This window comes from Dermochelys coriacea, chromosome 3, assembly GCF_009764565.3.
Source record: "Dermochelys coriacea isolate rDerCor1 chromosome 3, rDerCor1.pri.v4, whole genome shotgun sequence".
Classification (NCBI taxonomy): Eukaryota; Metazoa; Chordata; order Testudines; family Dermochelyidae; genus Dermochelys; species Dermochelys coriacea.
This window is the reverse complement of record NC_050070.1, coordinates 24297342-24319238: the sequence shown is the minus strand read 5'-3', so window position 1 is coordinate 24319238 and position 21897 is coordinate 24297342. Positions and strand designations below refer to the sequence as shown.

The 21897-nt window shown below is 49.9% G+C and overlaps 1 long non-coding RNA gene across 1 annotated transcript; it reads left to right on the top strand.

Moving 5' to 3' along the window:
• Positions 1-8959: 8959 nt before the first annotated feature.
• Positions 8960-21544, top strand: LOC119853969. The gene is made up of 3 exons (XR_005292286.2): positions 8960-9167; positions 17839-17936; positions 21007-21544. It is a non-coding gene; the product is annotated as an uncharacterized LOC119853969 (long non-coding RNA).
• Positions 21545-21897: the final 353 nt, after the last annotated feature.

Below are 21897 nucleotides of genomic sequence, written 5' to 3'. Positions count from 1 at the left end.
GTTCTTAAGATCCAAGGGTTTGGGTCTCTATTCACCTATGCAAATTGGTGAGGATTTTTCTCAAGCCTTCCCCAGGAAAGAGGGTGTAGGGTTTGGGAGGATTTTTGGGGGGGGGGGGGGGAAGATGTTTCCAAGTGGGCTCTTTCCCAGTTATATATTTGTTAGACGCTTGGTGGTGATGGCAGCAATAAAGTCCAGGGGCAAATGGTAAAATAGTTTGTACCTTGGGGAAGTTTTAACCTAATCTGGTAAAAATAAGCTTAGGAGGTTTTCATGCAGGTCCCCACATCTGTACCCTAGAGTTCAGAGTGGGGAAGGAACCTTGACAGTGCTGACGATCCAAATGCTATTATTTTGTTATTAACATGTGGCTTCATATGGATGATTTCAGTGAAGTTACAAATCCATGGACTCATGAACTACAGAACATTTTTATACTTTAGTTGCTGCATCTGATTTCTTCTTCAGATGGCATTAAAGGGCAGCTAAAATCCCTGTCCTCTGGCCACTTCCCTGCAATCATAACCTTCTGACTGAAAAGCCCTAAGAAAACATTTGTTTCCTCAGGCAGTACTTTTTTGGTGGAAGTGCATATTTTTAGAATGTTGTGCAATCATACCGAGTGCTATCCTCAGGCAAGAATTAATATTTACTGTTCTCTAGCAGCATTGTCTTTGCTTGATTAGTTAAACAATGCCCTCCTTTTTTCAAATTGGCTATGTGATTCTTAGAGAGAGGACTTTTTATATAACTTATAGTTTCATTATTCATAGCAACAACCCTGCTGCTGATATGGTGAATCAGATAATGAGCAAGCAGTTAAGCAGGCTGAGGCAACACCATTTAGACTACTACTGAAAGTGCATTTTGGCATATTTTTCTGGGATGACGACAAGTATAAACATCAGTGAAAAGCAGGGTTCTAAAGAGTATGTGCTCAAGTTTCAAGCTGGAGAAAGCGGATATTCACTTATTAGGGCCAGAACTTGCATGGCGCTGAGCACTGTGACAGCATTAGAATTACCTAATGTGACCTAATTCAAGGAGACATTAGCAGATTTAAGACCCATGAACTGTTACCCTGAAACTTTGGGGGGAAAAACCTAAAAATCATTTCAGAGTCAGCAAAGGAGCCATCCCAATGCATGCTGGAATTTGTTGAACTTTATTCTCAAAAATGAGCTTGAAGTCCATATGTTTCCAAACATTGTAAGTTTACTCAGGATTTCCTGGTTTTCAACTGAAAAGTTGTTTGGGTTAAAAGCTTCTGAAAAATTCTGATAGGACTGTGCAACTGGATATATGAGGCACCATAGGCCTCCACAGGTTTCCTTTCATGTTGCTATGTGGAGGCCAAACCCAAGGAATCCTAGAGTCAGTCTACCAAAACCCAGTTATTCTTCAATACATGCACTGCACGAAAAAGCAATTAGGTGCAGTGGGGATATTTGCCTATAAGAACTTTTCCCAAGCCCAGCAGGCTCTAAGTAGGAGATGCAACAAAGAAAAGAGAGCTAGGAAAGGGGACAGTCACTCTCCTGCACTTTTTCTGGAAGCTTCAAGAAATCCCAGACTCTTAAAAGGCCCTTGCCAAGAAAGCTGACAACAGTAGCAAGGAAGAGTTGAAGAGGAACTGAAGCTTCTGCCTCTTTCACTTGGACTGGAATCTGCCAAGTATCCCAGAACTGGGCCTTGACTGACAAGGGGAAGTGATGCAGAGTGTTATTTCACCATTGAAAACTGTTAACACCACCAATAGAGTTACTAATAACCAAACTGGTTTAGTCAAACTCATCATTGACAGAGAGAAATGGACCAGGTAATGACATCCTTTCCATTACCAGCCAAACCTGTGATGCTAACGTTAGTAATTCTCACAGGACCAGTACAAATTCAGCATAGCATTCACTGAAGTAACTGTGGGCACACAGAGCAAAAGGCAGTCAGCTGATGTGGAGAGAAAAGATGACATCCAGATGACTACATATGGTTGAAAGAGAAAACACCACATCCCTGTGGACAAAGATAAAATGTCAAGTAGGAAGTACATGAAGAAATTCAAGGGTGAGAAGAATTTGAAGAATTTTTTTCTTCATGATAAATAACTGAATTTAATAAGAGACTTGTAGTTGGGCTAAGGGCATTATTATCCCAGATCAAAAGACAAGCAAAGTTTAGTTTGTTAGCGAAGAGGAATGCAATCCCATAGACTAGTTTTTCAACTAGCTTTGCTGTAGGGTGCACCTACTCCACATGAACAGGTCAGCACTGTGGAACGGTTAGTCTCTCCCCTTTGAACTTTGATTGATTGGGGGTGGGAAAGGGCTTTGTCCCAAAGCACTGGTTGACTAGGGAATTGGGATGAAATCTCACTCCTGATTTCCTGCTGCCAGTCTGCCTCTCACTGGAGGAGAAGAATGCTGCCCCAGGATGGGAGCTTACCTCTACACAAATAGGAACAATGGATTGGTTGTAGACTACATCATTGCCAGTGGGTCTGTTGGCTGGCACAGGGATGTTATTTAGGAGAAAGTCCATGGGCAGTGAGCACTTGTTGCTTCTGGAGAAAGCAGGCCCAGAGGTAGCCTGAACCCAGGGCTATGGGATTAGCCTAAGAACCAGGCTGGGTGCACAGACATGCCCCAGACCCAGGAGAGGAAGCCTTTACCAGCATAGTGACCATAGGAGATGGACACGTGATAACTCAGACTAGGATCTCCACTCCAAGCCTGAACCAAATTCAAGCATCAATGATTGCTGCAAGGACGGAAAGGTGCCTTCTTTTCTTACTAAGGCTGGGAGGAAGTTTGTATCCTCTGTTGGCTAATATAGCCTTGTCCCTTTTTTCAGTACCAGTGTCCCATTCTGACACCAGCATCTCCCCTCTTCTGGATACTAAGAGTTGTGAAGGATGGTCTAGGGGGGACTGAGTGGGCTATCTGCAGCTGCCAAGGGGAGAGATGTTGATTAGAGACACACTAAGAAAGACACAAAAACTGCAGCAAGCAGGCTGTCTCTGCCAGCCCAGAGATGGTGGAAACTTTTCTGAATGGAACTTACTAAGCTTGCAAAGAAAGATTAATGGTTGAGTAAGGGGAAATATGCATATAGATCTCTGGTTTTACCCTTTACTCTACATGCCCTGTACCAGTGGGTGTACAAATAATGCTTTGGACAAGCTGTTTGAGTCACTTTAATCACCTGCTCTCAGGCTCCTGAAGGAAAAAAAGACTTCAGGTGCCAAAGTCAGTTCGACTGTCAGGTTAATGCATCTGGTTAACATGGGGGGCAGCAGCACAGTGATCCAGTTTAGGAATGGTAACACTGTTGTTCCACCCAGAGATAGTTGCAGGAAACCAGGCCTGTCCTCTGAGGAGTTCAGTCATGAGTAGGGTGACCAGACTGCAAATGTGAAAAATCGGGACAGGGGATGGGAGGTAATAGGATTCTATATAAGAAAAAGACTCAAAAATCAGGACTGTCCCTATATGTTTGGGACATCTGGTCAAGCTACTCATGAGGGATTAAAAGGAGTCTAAAACACAGCTCACCCTGTAACTTTGAGTGGCCCCAAGTGTTCAAAGGGAACAAGGTAGTCTGGGGTGGCAATAGACTGTTTTCGAAACCATATCCAGCTGCTGCCTTTGTTCAAGGCTAATGTCATTGCTCCCAGGTGCACTGTGAACAGGAGCTTCCTCTCATCACTGAGCAACTGTACAGTGTCTTTTATGTAGTGTGAGGAAACATCATGGTACAAAAACTGCAACCATTCACAGTAGCACAGCAGATCTGCAGCACCATACCACAGCTCAGGAACAGCAACAGATCTGACTAAGCTGCAGGTGCAAAGTCAGCAACTACAATAGACCACACAAGAATGTCAACAAGAGGCAAGGCAGGGCCAGCTTGGAAAGCAATTGGAAGTCCAGCATCAGCAGCAGGAAACACAACACTGCCAGCTGGGCAAGCAGTGGGCAACAAGAGTGCCAGCTTGAAGCACAACAGTACAAACAGGAGGTGTAGTTTCAGCCTAACATGAACGTCAGAAACATGTCACCACCAACAGGAGGCACATTTGAAAGCACATCATCATCATCATCATCATCAAGAGAGGTACTTGGCAGCTCAGCACCAGCAACAGGAAACACAGTAACACCAGATGGAGTCACAGTGGGGCAGCTCAGTGTTACCAACTTGAAGCACAGCAACACCGGGAGAAGGCCCAGTCAGCAGTCAGGCATCAACAGCAGGAAGCCCAGCAGTAAATCCAGGAACCTCCAACAGTATATCCCATAATTATTTGCAGGAAGGTTCTCAGACCAGCAGGTTTGACATAAGTAGTCTCAGCCTCACCAAGGTGGCCTTCTTGGCACATTTGAAAAGGTCAAAGACCTATAAGAGCTTGACAGATTCCTACCTTACCTGCTCTTGGTGCTCCAGGAGGTACCACAAGCCTCCACACGATTCTTGCCCTTCAAGTCACCAGAGGGAGAACTACACATCCTAGACCTCATCCAGGAAACCTGGAATAGTGAACCTGCACAAGCTAAGACTGTTTTAATATTTTCTCCTTAGGAGGGAATGGTTTGATACAATAAAGCACCTTATCTCACAGAATTTGGCTCAAGTTGGGAGACTGACTTGGCATTACAACAAAGGAGAGACAGAGAGGTTAGTTTCTCTCTCAAGCTTTCTCTGAAGGTTTAAATAAATCCATAGCACTTAACAAGATGGGTGAAGATTACAAGAAATATTGTACTGCAGATGATTAAGTGTTATTAATGCAGGTGAAACAAAAGTGAGAAAAGCAGTTCCACCTTCCATATTAATTAATATTTTACTATACATTAAGATCTACACAATGAGCCCCATTAATGAGTGATTTACAATCCATGTAAATTCCAATTTCATGTTATTTATATGAGGAATACAAGAAATTGCCTGTGCATTTATTAGGTAGAATTATTATTTATGAAGAAAAATTGGTTTGTGGGTAATCATAAAAGTGTAGAACTGGAAGGAACTTCAAGAGGTCATCTAGTCCAGTCCCCTGCATTCAAGGCAGGAGAACTGTTAATAGCTGGACAATTCCTGACAGGTGTCTGTCTAACCTGTTCTTAAAAACCTCCAATGGTGGAAATGCCACAGTCTCCCCAGGCAATTTGTTCCAGTGCTTGCCTACCTTGACAGAAAATTTTTCCTACTGTCCAATTGTAATGGGTGAGTTCACTGCCCGACCGCTGCCTCCTGCATTAACATGGTGTTGCTAGGTTCTTCCAGGCTAGCATCCCCTAATGTCTGTTGATGTGGCTCTGCAGCAGTCTATCTTCTGAGGCCCCAGCCTCCAGCCAGGTGACATTTCAAGTTCAGTCTCTTTCAGAGGTAAGAAATATCCAACTGAAAGTCCCAATAAACTTCCAGACAAAAGGTTCTTCTGTTCCAGTTGAGTTACAGTGAAGTCCCCTGCATTTCACCCCTACTCCCAGGTCCTGTAATGTTCTTCTAGCTTCCTGAAACTGAGCACTGCCTCCCCAGGCTTTCTCCCTGGGGCTCTTTTCCTCATAGTAGGTTTCCCACTGCCTCCTTTCCCTGGGCATTCCAGGAGTTTCTCCCAGCCCTGCTTCTTATAGGCCTATCTCTGGGCCTAACCTGCTGCCCATTGTTTCTATCACAGTCTCCTCCCTCCAAACTATTCTCTCTCAAGCCTTTTTATGAGGCCCAGGTGTTCACAATCCTAACCCCATTAATCCCACCCCTCAAAATGGGAGATAGTTAATTAAAGCACAGATGGGGCTGTCCCCAACTCCCTTTAAAGGGGCCAGTTACCATGTGAGTAGCTGTGAATGGGAGATAAGGTAAATTTTAAACTGGTTTTGTTTTGTTTAATGGAAAAAACAAAAATGCATGTTTAATAGTTGAAGATACGAATCAAAATAGCCCCAGGCAATACTAATCTGCACAGTTAACATTTATATTATGCAGCAGAGAGCTGATGGATATTTTTTTTCTAACATTTAAGACAAGGACCAAAATAGGAGCACGAGTCTGCGTTCAGGTAACTGCACTCACAAATATATATTTACTCACATGCACATAATTCCTTGTTGTATCATCCTGGTGCTCTCTTTACAGCAATTTCAAGGTCCTCTTTATCTTGATCTTTAAGTCCTTTAATTGGCTGGGAACTGACTATTTCAAGGTTTCCACTACCCTCCTCAGGCATTCATCAGCCCAAAGCTGTTGGTGCTTCTTGGGGTTTCTGGGTTAATTAACTGCTGCCCAGCACTCAGCATTGACCAATACAGGTTATACCACTTATGGTCATAGTGGCAGCAGGTTTTCAATTCTGTCCTGACCATAAATGTTCACATTGGAAAGGCTGCCACGACCTTGGGCAGACTAACTAAAAGAGCATGGAGCAAATCAAAGCTTACCATCAAGACCAAAATGCTAGTGTACTAAGCTTGCATCCTCAGCATTCTCATGTATGGTGGGGAAACATGGATAACTTATGCTCATCAGGAGAAAAGGTTAAACAGTTTCCATCTATGCTGTTTATGCCGCATACTCAACACCAAATGGCAAGATAAAGTCACCAGCACAGAAGTTGTTCAAAAGGCAAATTTACCAAGTGTGACAGCCCTGCTCAAGCAAAGACGACTACATTGGCTGGGCTAGCTGAGTAGGTTGAAAGATGGACGCATACCCAAAAACTTGCTACATGGGGAACTATCAGAGGGAACAAGAACAACAGGTTGTCCCAAGGTTTTCTATAAAGACATATGCAAATGAGATATGAAGGAATTTGGAATTGATCCTGACCAATGGGAAATCTTGGCAAGTGATCGTAAAAAGTGGTGCCATTGTCTCCATCAAGGTATCAAATTCCATGACAGAAGCTGGCTCCTATGGCTTGAAGAGAAAAGAGCCCATAGGAAGCAAACAGCTCCCATCCAAGATACATACATTTGCAATAACTGCAAAAGATCATGCAAATCTTGGATTGGACTATTCAGTCACATGAGACATTGCAAACCATCTACATCATAGGCTGCAATTCCCACTGTCTCTTGTAGGATGCCAACAATGTTTTCCCCATCAATTTTCAGGCTGTTTGTAATGAGCACTGCCTTCCAGGGTTCCCCCCCAGAAGTCTAGTTCATACCCTTGTATCAGGGTCAGCCATGGGAGCTTGCTCCAGTCCTGTGTCTTCCAGGTATTTTCCCCTTTTCAGATTCCTCCTAGTCCTGCAGGAGCCTTCTTGTTCCCCCCCCCCCCCCCCCGGTCTCTCTGCTACCATGAGACTAGATTGATTTCACTGGGAGTTAGGAGCCTAAATGCTTTTGAGGATCTGGACCTAAATGATTTAGAAGAGCAAGTCTCATTGATTTTCAGGAGAGTCTCCAACGGCATCTCTCTAAACTATCCATGGGGTAGGAGGGGTGAATTTCCATGTGACTTAGGTTCCTAAGATACTTAGTTGCTTTTTGAAACTTTTACACATGGACTAGGTTTTATGCTCAGTTAAATAGATTCTAGCTATATCAATGAATTTAGATTGACCTCATACTAGAAGCACTACAGCAAGGTTTGGATTTCTTACAAATGAATACTATATATCCAAAGCATTTATCATCAGGATATAAAAATAAGAGTTGGTTGCAAGATGAATAGTTCAGTTCTATATGTGAATTTTGAACACATCAAAGTTAGGAGATGTTCAGATCTGAACGTTTGGTTTAGCATAACCTATAGTAAAAATAGCTCCCCTTCAATCTGATGCACTCCTGCCACCATTATTTTGGTCTCCAATATTATTACTGGGAGCTAGCACATAGCCTGACACTTAATTTAAAAAAAAAAATTGATATCTTTACTAAATTCTCTGCTAAACAGCAATAAGATTTATAAAGCATTGCTGAGATTCATAATACATATTTCAAATGCACATGTGCAATATAACAAAACCTATGTAAAAGGAAATAATTCACTACACTACATATATACTAAACACTGTATCCATAAACTATAATTTGTGACAAAGCTCTGTCCTTGCCTCCATGGGTCCAATGTTTCCTGGTGGATTTTGCTAGCCTCAGAGGCTCACTATGAAACTCCATGTAACCCTTCTTTCTCTAGATAGAAGAGTCAGTCTACTAAACCATTTCCATCATAAGCCAATGAGGGAGGCAAGAAGAAGTTATCCTTCCTTGCACAGTCTCTGTTGTCTCCCAGTCTCAGTGATTAATCAGGGGGCAAAGGTTGGAGGGGGGGGGGGAAAGAGCCTGGGCCCACCTTCTACTCCAGGCTCCAGCCCGGGGATCCTAATAGTATCAGCTGACCTTTTAGAAACATGACATGTACAATTCCCTGGGCTACTTCCCCCACAGCAGCCCTCACTTCCTCAAGCTCCACTTCACCCTTACCTCAGGACCTCCTTCCTTGTCCCTGAGATGGTGTGTACTATTCAGCCTTTCCAACCATACAACTTCTTCCCACAGCTCCTGACATGCACCCCCACCTGAGTGGCTGGGAGGCTTTTAACTAGTTTCAGCCAGGCCCTGATTGGCTTCAGATGTCCCAATCAACCTAGCCTTCTCCCTGCCTTCTGGAAAGTTCTTAATTAGCCCCAGGTGTCTTAATTGATCTGGAGCAGTTGCCATTTCACTTATCCTAGTACCAGGGATTTGTTTAGCCTGGAGCTAATCAATCTATCTCCCCCTACTCTTCCATAGCCTTTTAGCTTAGAGGGAGGTGGGAAGCTGCTACTCCTGCTGCTAGGCTGTAAACTCTCCCTGCTACTCTAGCTGCTCCCCTGGCTGGGCCAGACACCTGTCCCACCTTCTCTGCTACCTGGTTGCTGGACCCCCCCACTCTTGGGTGCTGCTACTGCTCCAATTGCAACCCCGGGGGTGGGGGCTGCTAGCCCACTCCCCAGAGAGGAGGAGTGAGGGATCCCAGCCTCTGCTGTTGTGGACACCACCACCTGAGAGGGGTCCTTTCTGCCTGCCTGGACCACCACTTGGAGTTTCTGGAGCTGCTACTGGTGCTGTGGAGTCTGCTGCCTGGAGCTGCTGAAGCCCCGAGGAGGAGAAGAAGGGGACCATCTACCAGTGGGGAGTACCTAGAGACTTTGCAGACCACCGTGGAGGGGGCCCTAAGACTGAGTAATTTTCAAACTGTGCTCTTGTCGTGGGGGTCTTGACTGTGTTTGTAGAGACACAGGAGGTGTGGCCTGGAGCTGCCCCCTGATCCATCTGTGTGTCCCCCCAACCCCCACCACCACTACTACCACCACTGCTGCCCCCTCCACCACCCCCACTGGCTGTATACCATCTACCTCAGCTCCTGCCTCTAGACTCAGCTGCTTGTTGAGCACGCCCTATTTCCACCCTTTGGGCCAGAAGCAGCAGCCAGCCTAAAAAAGACTTGTGCAAGCGCCTGCCCCACCCCGGACTGCCCATCCTACAGCTTTGCCCTTTACTACTTGCCCCATTTGCGCTTTGCAGCTTTTGCCCCCCTTATGCCCCAGCCCCTGCTTACTACCTTCAGTTTATTTGCCTGCCCCACCCATTTCCTCCTGCAGCCTCTGTTTGTTTGCCCTGCCCCAGCCTCTAAGGCTAGCCCCTTGGTTTCCCTGCCCTACCTCCAGCCTGCCTAGCCCCTTGCTCTGTGTGCCCATGCTCCCTCCCATGCGCTTGTGCAACTCCCCATTTTAGTTTTAACCCTATTCACTGCACCCCCAATGTTGTATCCCCCCCAGTGCACCAAGAGGAGCCAGAATTCCACCTTGTGTCGGCAACTGACCCCTAACCCCTGATTGCCCCCCGTCCAGCCCCCCCTTTTGGCGCCCTCCTCCCCTGCCTGCAGCCTAGCGGGGAGGAGTGGTCAACCTGCTTCCCTTCTCCTTCTGGTGTCTCCCCTTCCCTCCCTGCTCATGATGGCGGGGGATGAGATGGGTGGGGCCCCTCCAGCAGCCTGAGCTGCCCCTCCCCCGCCTGCCCCTCCATCACCCCCGAAGCTTCTACCTCATCTGCCACCGCCCCCGCTGTGGCACCAGCAGCAACGGGCACCGGGGTGACCTCCACTGGTGCCATGTCTCTCACCCCCTCAGATTCGGGGGGAGCCCCCCCAGCCGGCGGGAAGGGCCAGGGGAAGAAGAAGGGGAAGGGCCCCACTAAAAAGACCAGGCCTTCCATGGCAGGGGCTGCCGTCAATGCCCCAGCCCCACCACTAGCTAGGGCGTCCCTCCCCACTGTTCCCTCCACCAGCTCTGCGGGTGTCCCTCCCCCGGCCCCCAGGGCGTACGCCCAGGTGGCGGCAGCCCTCCCGCCTGCCACTACGTCATCTCTCCCGCCCACCATCTCCGCTACCATCTATAGCAGTCGGGGCCCCTTTCCCACCATGACCAGGAAGCATGGCGTCCGTTGCCTCCTGGTGCCCGCCTCGCCCCACGTGGAGACCTATGTGCGGGCGTTGGCGAGGGTGGTGGGGCCCACAGCCATTGTGGCGGCCTCCAAAATGTATGGCAAGGTCATCTTCTTCTTATCATCGGAGGCCGCCACCCAAGAGGCGGTGGAGAAGGGCCTGGCAGTAGGGGGCGTGTTTGTCCCCTAAGAGCCGCTAGAGGGCCTGAGCGTCCGCCTGGTCCTGAGCTCCGTCACTCCCTTTCTTCCCAATGCCTCCCTGCTACCTGCCCTCTCTACCCTGGGGAAACCCATCTCTGTCATCAGCCCTCTCCCATTGGGCTGCAAAGACCCCGGCCTTCGTCACGTCCTCTCGTTCCGCCGGCAAGTGCAGCTTCAACTGCCGCCGGCAGCGCGTGATGGAGAGGCGCTCGAGGGGTCCTTCCTAGTCCCCTACCAGGGGGCCCATTACTGGGTGCATTACTCCACGTGGTAAGCCCGGTGCTACCTCTGCTGGGCGATGGGGAAGGTCTGGAGGGACTGCCCCTTGGCCTGGCAAGGAGGGGCATCCGGGACTCCCGAGCCCCGGCAGGGCACCGGCCCCGTCATCGCCGGCGCCCTTGGCTGCCCGGCGCCCAAAACCACCCCTCCTCCTTCCCAGTCCACCATTGCTCCCGCTCGGGCCCAAGGGGCACCTCCCCAACTATGCCCAGACGAGCGGGAGAGCCCCGCCCCCGCTGCTTGCAATCTGGCGGGGCCTGTGGAGGAGGGTGCGGCAGGGACACCACTGGGCATGGGAGAGGGCCCGCCCCCAAGGGAATCTTCTCTCCCTTGTGCTGCCCCACCATTATCCCCTCGAGTCCCTGAGCCATCGCCTCTGCCCCTTGACACAACCCCTGCTAGGCAGCCCCCGGATGATGACATGGAGGGCTGAACCCTAGTCCAGGAGAAGCAGTGCAAGCGCTCGAGCTCCGCTCCTTCCATCTGATGCAGAGGCCCCCTGGAAGACCAGGAAGGGAGGCACTGATGCCAAGCCTTCGGCTCTACCCACGGGTGTGTTCCATCCACCAGAGCCGGCTGGGGATGAAGTGGCAGCACTGGAAGGCAGTATCTCCCGTCCACGGGAGTCTCTCCCCTCCGAGACCCCCAAGGTGCCATCTGAAACCTCAGTGTGCCCTGAGGCAACCGTCGCATCAGGTGCTGGCGGGGAGAATCCCGGGGTGGCGGAAAATAATTTCCCATCCATTTATGAGCAGATCGAGGCCCTGGGTCTGACCCCGGTCACCCAGGGGGAGGATGACCCTATGCCAGCAGGCCTCGATATAGGTGACTTCACTCCAGCCCCCATTTCCCCATGCTCCCTCCCGCTAATCGTTGCTTCCGCTCCCACCTCCAAGGAGCCCCTGGACTCCTCCACCAACCCAACTGCAGATGGCACCCCGCTGAGGGCCGCCAAGCCTGTTGAGGCGACAGCCAGTGCCACGCGGCCGGGACCTGAGCCACCAGGGGCACCCCTCGTTGGTGAGGAGCATTCGACCCCTTTCCCGGGAGAGGGCCCTACAGGAGAGAGTCCACCTCCTGATGCCATGGCTGCCAAATTCACCATAGAGCCTGCACCCGGCATCACTGAGAGCCCTCTCCCAGCCCAGAATATCGCCTCTAACCTTGCCCCTGCCCCTGTCCCTATCCCGTCCACCTCCCGAGATATTATTGTTGCCCCTGGGGCTGTCTCCTTCCCTTTTCCAATCGATGACCCCCAGGAAGCGGCCTTTGTGTTTACCTGTCCCGACCCACCAGGGGCTGCTATCCTCCCTCCGCCACCCCCTATTGCCCCAGCGTTCAGGCCAACCCATCAGGAGCCCCATCGGGGGGTCAACACCCTGTCTGCCCGTCTCGGTGGGCCATGGGGCTGTACTAAGGGCCCCGCCAGGGAGTAACCAGGAGACCATAACCCCAGGCCCCATGCGCTGCGGGAGGAGTTGCGGGAGTTTCTAGAAGATGTCCGTGGCTCCCGCAACCAAGTACAGCTTGCTCTCCAGTGATGGGGGGACTTGAATCAAATCCTCCGGGCCACAAGGACCCTCATGGGGGAGGGTAAAAGGACCGGGAGGCAGGGTGCCGCGGCCTACCAGCGGGTCGGCCTCTTCATTGACACCTTACTCACCTACGGGGTAGGTTACAGACTGCTGCGTGGCCCGTAGGGAGCCGCGAGCATCTCTGCCAGTGAGGATCACCCCCAGCCCTCCTCATGGCACCTCTTACCAACGCAACATTGAACACCCATGGCTGTAGGATAGGTCTCCGCGGTCTCAGGTGCTCTCCTTCCTTCGGGAGGGGGGGTACTCTGTGGTTTTCCTGCAGGAGACCCAGACAGATCCGACCGCCGAAGACAGCTGGCGGCTGGATTGGGGGGACAGGGTCTACCTTAGCTATTTCACAGTTCGTACGGCTGGAGTGGTGACCCTGTTCTCCCCCGACCTCCGGCCCGAGGTGCTGGGGGTCACCGAGGCTGTGCCTGGCCACCTGCTGCACCTCCGGGTCCACATGGAGGGACTCATAGTCAACCTCATCAATATCTATGCCCCGGCAGCGAGCCCGGAGCGGCTGCAATTCTATCAGCAGGCGTCCGCCTTCCTCGGCACCTTGGATCCTCATGAGTGCCTGGTCCTGGGAGTGGACTTTAACATCACCCTTGAGGAGCGGGACTGCTCAGGGACCGAGCAGAGCCGGGCCGCCGCCACCGTCCTCCAGGAGATAGTCGAACACCATTCCCTGGTGGACATCTGGCACGACCACCACCTGGATGACACTTCCACGTTCACCTTTGTCTGGGTGGAGGCCCATCGGTCGCGCCACTCCCGGTTGGACCGCATTTATTTATCACGCTTTCATCTTTCACGAGCCCACTCCTCCAGCATCCGGCCGGCCCCATTTTCTGATCATCATTTAGCCACCATGACAGCCTCCCTCTGCGCGGAGAGGCCGGTGCTTGCCAATTGGTATTTTAACAACAGCTTGCTGGAGGATGCGGGCTTCGTGGTGTCCTTCCGGGAGTTCTGGCTGGCCTGGCAAGGGCAGCGGTGTGCCTTTTCCTCGGCGCGGCAGTGGTGAGATCTAGGGAAGGTGCACGCCCGGCTCTTCGGCCGTGACTACACCCGGGGCACCAGCCGACGGAGGGATGAGGCGATGGAGCAGTTGGAACGGGAGGTCTTGGAGCTGGAGAGGCGTCTGGCCACCAGCCCCGAGGATCCACCCCTCTGCGGAGCATGCCAGGAAAAGCGGGAGAGCTCCGGACCCTCGAGTACCATCGGGCCCGGGGTGCCTTTGTTCGATCCCGCATCCATCTCCTTCGGGAGATGGATCGCGGCTCCTGCTTCTTCTATGCCCTGGAGAAAAAGAGGGGGGCTAAAAAACATGTCATCTGCCTACTGGCCAAAGATGGCACCCCCCTCACGGATCTGGTGGAGATGTGCGGGAGGGTGAGAGCCTTCTACGCAAGCCTTCTACGCAAGCCTTTTCTCCCCGGATCCAACCGATCCTAACACTTGCAGAGTGCTCTGGGAGGAGCTCCGGATGGTCAGCGTGGGCGACCGAGACCGGCTAGAGCTGTCTCTCACTATGGCCGAGTTCTCGGAAGCCCTCCGTCGCATGCCCACCAATAAATCTCTGGGCATGGACGGGCTGACCGTGGAGTTCTATCGCGTGTTCTGGGACATCCTGGGCCCAGACCTAGTCACCGTCTGGACTGAGTGTTTGCAGAGCGGGGTCCTCCCTCTTTCGTGCAGGCGAGCCGTGCTCGCCTCATTGCCGAAGAAGCGGGACCTCCGCGATTTACGAAATTGGCGTCCCGTCTCGCTCCTCAGCATGGACTACAAAGTCTTGGCAAAAGCCATCTCGCTGCGGCTAGGGTCCGTGCTGGTGGACGTGGTCCACCCAGACCAGACCTACACCGTCCTGGGCCGCAGCATCTTCGACAACCTATATCTGGTCCGGGACTTTTTGGAACTCGGGTGTAGGGATGGTCTGTCGTTCGCTCTCCTGTCCTTAGATCAGGAGAAGGCCTTCGACAGGGTGGATCACGGGTATCTCCTGAGCACTCTGCAAGCGTTTGGCTTCGGACCCCAGTTTGTGGGTTTTCTCCAGGCGCTGTATGCCTCCGCAGAGTATTTGGTCAGGCTCAACTGGACCCTGACCGAACCGGTCAGCTTCGGATGAGGAGTACGGCAGGGGTGCCCCCTCTCGGACCAGCTGTACGCTCTGGCGATTTGAGCCCTTCCTCTGTCTCCTCCGAAGGAGGTTGACAGGGTTGGTGCTGTGGGAGCCGGAGCTGCGGCTGGTCCTGTCGGCATACGCTGATGACGTGCTCCTCGTGGTCCAGGACCCGGGCAACTTGGCACGAGTGGAGGCTTGTCAGGCCATCTATTCGGCAGCCTCCTCCGCGCGGGTCAACTGGCTCAAGACCTCTGGCTTGGTGGTAGGGGACTGGCGGCAGGCGAGCTCCCTCCTACCCGTGCTTCAGGCCATCCGGTGGAGCACGGTCCGCTGCTCTATCTCGGCGTTTACCTTTCTGCCACGCATCCCTCTCCGCCGGAGAACTGGCAGAATTTAGAGGGCGGGGTGACAGAGCGGCTCCGGAAATGGACAGACTACTCTGGTGCCTCTCCCTTTGAGGGAGAGCGCTGGTGCTTAATCAACTAGTCCTGTCCATGCTCTGGTACCGGCCCCGGGTTTCCTGGCTAACCTCCGGACATCGATTCTGGAGTTCTTTTGGTCAGGACTGCACTGGGTCCCTGCAGGGGTTCTCCATCTACCTCTGGAGGAGGGAGGGCAGGGCCTGAAATGTCTGCTTACTCAGGTCCATGTCTTCCGCCTCCAAGCCATGCAGAGGCTCCTTTATGGTGCAGGTAGTCCAGCGTGGATCATACTGGTGCACGCCTTCCTTCGCCGCTTCCGAGGGCTCCGATACGACCGGCAGCTCCTTTATCTCCGTCCGAGAGGTCTTCCGCGAGACCTCTCCAGGCTGCCGGTCTTCTACCAGGACCTCCTCCGGACCTGGAAATTCTTTTCAATGACCAGGTCCGTGGTGGCCACCGAGGGGGCAGATCTCCTCGCGGAGCCCCTGCTACACAACCCCCAGCTTCGTGTGCAGGTGGCGGAGTCCCGCTCGATGCGCCAGAGCTTGGTCCTGGCAGAGGTCACAAGAGTCGGAGACCTCCTGGACTATGACCGGGGAGACTGGCTGGTTCCCTGACGCTCACTCAGCGCATGGGGCTTTCCAGACCTTATACTCCCCGGCGCATACTTCAGGAGGTGAAGGCCGCTTTGCAGCCCGCTGCTCGGGTTTATCTCAACCGGGTCCTGCACAAGGGCATGCCCTGCCCACCCTCTACCCCAGGCCCGCCGGACCTTTTAATTGGACCCCTGCACCATGGACCCAACCGACCCCCCCCCCCCCCATCCCTTCACTGTAAGCCGGCTGCACGAGATGCAGCCGGTCTGCTTTCAAACCAGGCCAAGAAAACATCTATACACAATCGTGCTCCACACCCTTCATGCCCTCACTCTCGTGTCCCACCCCGATACAAAATGGTGGGACCTCCTGTCACCTTTGGAGGGTGAGGAGCCCCGGTGGGCCAGCCTATATTCCACCTTAGTCCCAAGGCCGGCCGGGGGTGTCAGTTGGCGGCTCCTTCACGGAGCCGTGAGCACGGGTGTGTACTTGGCACGGTTCACCTCAATCCCAGACACCTGCCCCTTTTGTGGTGTTAGGGGAAACCCTGGCACATATATACCTGGAGTGTGCTAGGCTGCAGCCCCTATTCCGGCTCCTCACCAATATTTTATTATGCTTTTGGTTGCACTTTTCCCCTCACCTTCTTATTTATGCACTCCCTATCCGTGGCCCCACAAAGTCACAGGATCTCCTGGTCGACCTCCTCCTGGCCCTAGCTAAAATGGCCATCTATAAAACCAGAGTGAGGAGTTGGCTGATGGAGTGTCCTGTGACTGTGGGGCCTATTTCCGGTCCTCGGTCCGTTCACGTATCCGGGCAGAGTTCCTTTGGGCAGCGTCCTCTGACTCCCTTGACGCCTTTGAGGAGCAGTGGGCGCTGTCCGGGGTTCTCTGCTCGGTGTCCCCGTCCGGTTCCCTTCGTTTGACCTTTTGACCACACTCCTGTCCCTGTTATTTCATTAGTTGTCCCCCGAAATTAATTGGAATCTAGGTCCTGTGGATCCCCCTTCTAAGCTGGGGGGGGGATCCTTTAGCAGTGGACGGGCTTCGCCCGCCCACTTCCCGGATCCCAAAAGGAGTACTCTTCCATTGCCATCTGGCCTTGCCCCATCACAAACTATATTTCCTGAAATATGCAATTATCAATATATTATACTCGATGTTCCAAAAAGTCAGTGATAACTTTGCTCTCTGGATACATTTTAAAACGTGCTGTGTTCATATTTATACTGAAGCATTTAATTTCCAGTTTCTTCAGTAAATCGATCACATTTAGGCAGTGGCAGAAAGTATGGTAATAGAGAAAGAGACAAATACATTTTATAAAGTGTGCAGGCAGTAAACAGTCAGTTCTGTTGACATAATTCTCAATTTTCAGGTATCATCATTGGCTAGAAAATTATTTGGATGGTTCAGGTCAGCTAAAAAACAATGTCTGCTGCTAACAAAATAGGATATAAAATTATTTTCCAACCGTCACCACCCAGAATCTCATGTTCTCACATAAAGACTGATCCAAAGCCCATTGATGTCAATGGAAATCTCTCCTCTTATTTAGTGGGCTTGAATCAGGTCTATTCTTTGAACAAGAATTACTCTTAAGCATTGTCTCATTAGAAGGTTTGCTGATATAGTTATACTGATATAGCTATACCAGCAAACCCTTCTAGTTTAGGCACAGCTTGTACCAACAAAAGATTGCTATTGCCAGTATAGTTTATACCAGTTCCCCATGTGAAATAATCTATACTGGCAAACAGCACTTTTATACAGCTATAATTGTGCAGACACTAGGGCTTTTGCCTGTATAGAAATGTCATAAAAATTACATCCCTAATTGACAGTACTGAACTGGCAAGGATTTCTAGTGTAAATGGGCCCTTAAAATCAAACTGGTAATCTATGTCCTATGATATGATTAGATGTTTTTTCCGCTAGCATTATAAAGCCATGATGCATTAAATTAACTTGTCAAATGAATTATAAGCTTTTATATGCTGCATTTCAGTTTTACAATATTATTGTATAACATATACAACTGCAAACCTTTCATCTATTGCTAGTATCAAGAATTGTACAATACCTTTGCCAATTAGAATGTTCTTGACAGATGTTGAAACTAGAGTGTTGATCTAACTATTTTCACACCCTGCCACTCTGGACAGAAATATTTTTGAACAAAATCTTTCATTTTTCATAGGTATTTTTTAGGCAGAACATGGATGCAGTCTACTGGTGACACCACAGAGGCAGCAAAGAAACAAATATCCAAGCTGTTTGACTCGGACACTCTACCAGGTAAATGTCATTCATCACTCTTCCCCCAAGGATACATGAGGAAAAACAGAGGGGAAGTTACAGTCTGCTGATTCACTGATTTGAGGTTGGGGAAGAAGTTCTGAGATGGCAGAAGCTCACTTTGAATGTGGGGTCAGGGAAGACAGAGGTCCAGAGTGAAACCTAAACATACTAAGAATGGGGAGCAGGGAGAGTCAGAGGGAGCAGGACGAAGTCAAGGTGTCAGAGAAAGTCAGGATGGGCATGCTGCATGGAGAATGGGGGAGTCAAATTGTCAGAGATAGGAACAGGAGTCAGAGTGGCTGCTCTGCATGGGTAGTGGGGAAAATCGGGGACAGAAGGATGTTGTGATAATTGGGCCTACAAATATACCCTAACTGAGAGCTCAACAGTGAGAAATGAATGAAAATCTGTAAAGTGTCAACCAATAACAACAAACATTTATGGGAAAGGGTGCAAAGAGCAGACAGACTAAATTAGTTCAAACAAAAAGGCCCACTGATAGAAATCAAGGACTGTGTGTTAAGATCATGTCTGGTAAACAAGAAAAGTTTGAGACTAGTATGATGGGATGCCCAAAGTGCAGCCTGGGACTGTGGGACCGCTGTGCCCCCTTAACTCTCCAGCCTGAGCTGTCTCTCACAGTGCTTTGCTAGTGACAAGCAACAAACCCCTCCAGTCACTGTTATCACTCAGCACAACTGCCTGGGGAACCCCACATCCAGCTAGATTGCATGAATGCTCCCAGAACCACTCATGAATCGGAGAGAAAGGCACCAACCAAATCTTCCCAGTTCCCAGCCTTGCACCCTAAGAATATACCATCTTGCACTGCCCAAGACCCTTTCTTGAGCAATGAAAGTATATTAATTGGTTCACCATTTCATCAATGGAAAGTGGATACACACCAGCCTTTGTAAACCTGAGCAGATTTACCAAGCACTTCAGGCAAACTCACTGGTGAAGATAAACAGTAAAACAAGTTTATTGATTACAAAAGATAGATTTTAAATTATTATACGTGATAGGCAAAAAGTCAGAGTGGTTACCAAAAGAAAAGAAAATATAAGTATGCAGTCTAAACTCTCAACCCTATTAGTCTGGGCAACATCTAGATTAAGCAGTTTTTCTCACCCCACCGGATATTTCAGTTCATAATACCCATGTTTCAACCTTGAAACCTGGGCCAGTCTCCTCTGTTGGAATCTTCAGTCTTCTGAGTGTCCTTGTTGCTTGCAGCACAGGTGGAGGGAGGAGAAAAGGCCAAGCATGGGGCCACTGTGTTCTGTTTTATACCCTTAGTCAATGTGCTTGAAGAACATAAGTCCAGGCATGTCTGGTGGGCATTGCTGAGTCACAAGGTGAAGCACTACCCGGGTGTGTCTCCTGTGAGTGAGTCATTGAATTGTAACTCCTCTGCTAGACAATGAATGGTAATGTCTGTTCAGCACCCACCCAGGCGTTGGTTACTTCTTCCCTTGTCATTGTCTCTGGAGAGCTAATATCTGGGCACTTCCCAAACCCACAGCATTTTTTAGTGAAAACCATACAACACAGTTCTGATAATTTGATATGCATTAATGATGCACATATTTTGATGGAACAATGGCTTTCAGCAGATCATAACCTTTCCCATGATATCTCACATGGCATGCTTTATATGCAACATCACAATTATATGTAAATGTGGAATATGGAGGTTCTAGGGCATTCCCCCTAGGTATAGAATGTCATAACTAGAAATCAGTGAACCAAACTTGGTGTGGAAATTAGGCCTAATTTGTGAACAAAATAATGAAAGGATGGACTATTTCATCCAACACTCCCTTGTGGGACCCTCACAAAGAGATTTTGGAAGATGAAGAGAAGGGAGTCAAAGTGTCAACCAAGAAAGAAGGGGAAGGAGCAAGCTCCACCATTCTGGCTGCCACCCCAACCATCTCCTGGGACTATGGTTTTGTGCAAGTAGAAAGTTGGCAACCCAACATCCTTGCCCCACCCTCTATCCTGAGGCTCTGCACCTGTCCCACTTCTTCTCCAAAGCTCCACTCCCCGCTCACTCCATTCCCCTCCTCCCTCTTTCGCTTGCTCTTCCCCACCCTCACTCACTTGCTTATTCTCACCAGGCTGGCTCAGGGGGTTGAGGTGCAAAAGGATAGAGCTCCAGTTGCAGTTGTGGGCTCCGGGGTGGGGCCACAAATGAGGAGTTCAGGGTGCGGTGGGGGGGCTCCAGGCTGAGGCAGTGGTTTGGGATGCAGTAGTGGGTGAGGACTCTGGCTGGGGGTGTAGGCTCTGGGGTGGGGCCAGGGATGAGGGGTTTGGGGTGCAGGAGGGGGCTTCAGGCTGGGGATGAGGAGTTCAGAGTGCAGGATGGGGATCTGGGCTGGGACAGGGAGTTGGATCCCCCTACACCTAGGAGCTGGATGGGGAATATGTTGCTGCTTCAGTTGCACTGCCAACCAACTTTTACCAGCCTGGTCAGCGGTGCTCTCCTGAGCCACCAGGGTCCCTTTTCGACCAGGCATTCTGGTCGAAAACTGATGCCTGATAACCCTAGCTGGGACACTGGATCTACTGGAATATCATTTGGCCTTTGTCACCCTGAACCCAAGAAATGACCTGACCAGAAAGAGGGACTCAGGTGACATTGCTACCCCCACTAATTTCAGTTGAATCCTAAACACCACCTAAGATGTGAGACTTTCTCACACACACACACACACACACACACACATACACACGGTGTCCTTTTCCTTCCCTGCCTTATTTCTTTTCTGTTCTATTTCTTCTTTTGCCTTTTATTTAATAAAGAGTCTGGCTTAGCGAGTCAAGACTATATATTTTGCAAGACTGCTGTGAGCATATGATCAGAGAGGCAGCTAACAGCAATGCCCTAAACAATCTGGTGCTGGTACTAATTTGCCAGGTCTCAGAGTGGCTGATAAGAATGTGTACTGGGCCTGTGTTTTTCAGCAATGGGATTGCAAGTCAAGATCAGAGACAAGTTGCATTTTCTATCTTTGCTATTCTTTTCTTTCTCCCTTTGTGTGTGTTTGTTTTTGTCTTCTAGGAAATGGGATTGAACTTCAGCAACACAATCACAACTGGAACTGTATGGCTAACTAAATAGCTTCTTCTCTCTTCCCCAAAAGAACAGTTATTACCATCTTTAATACCATGTAAGAGACTGTTAAACAAGGAGAGGTTCTTTCTAAAGACTCTCTTCACCTAAAGGGAAGAAAGGGAACAAGGAATGTTGTTGTTAAAATGAAAGCCTTACTTAATACTTTATATTTGAAATGCTTAAACTCTGTTTCTATCTTTTATGCATCTTTAATAAAAGGTTTTAAAGGATTTGTAATAAAAAAAAATTGTAAAAGGATTTAAAGGATTTGCCATGGTACTAAACAGTCTTAGGTATCTGTACACCAAATCTTGTTTTAAATTATTTAATGTTGGACAGTTTCAGGGTCATGTTAACACCTCTGACTGGAACCCATTCATTATTCCATCTACATGAATACAACAGGGGGAAGTTGGGGTGTTGGGGGAAGTTGGGATGGGTGCTCTGCATGGGGAGTATGGGAAGTCGAAGGAGCATGGCAAGTCAAGGGATCAGAGGGTATGGCTACACTGGAAACTTCAAAGTGCTGTCGCAGGAGCACTCCCGTGGCAGCACTTTGAAGTGCGAGTGTGGTTGCGTGTGAGCATTGGGAGAGAGCTCTCCTGGTAATCCACCTCCATGAGGGGATTAGCTCCGAGCACTGGGAGCACAGCTCCCAGCCCTCAGAGCCTGTTTACACTAGCGCTTTAAAGCGCTCTGACTTGCTGTACTCGGGTGATTTTTCACACCCCTGAGCCAGCAAGTTAGAGCACTATAAAATGTAAGTGTAGCCAAGCCCAGAAATAGGAAGAGGAGTCAGGATGGGTGTTCTGCATCATAGGCACTGACTTACTCAGA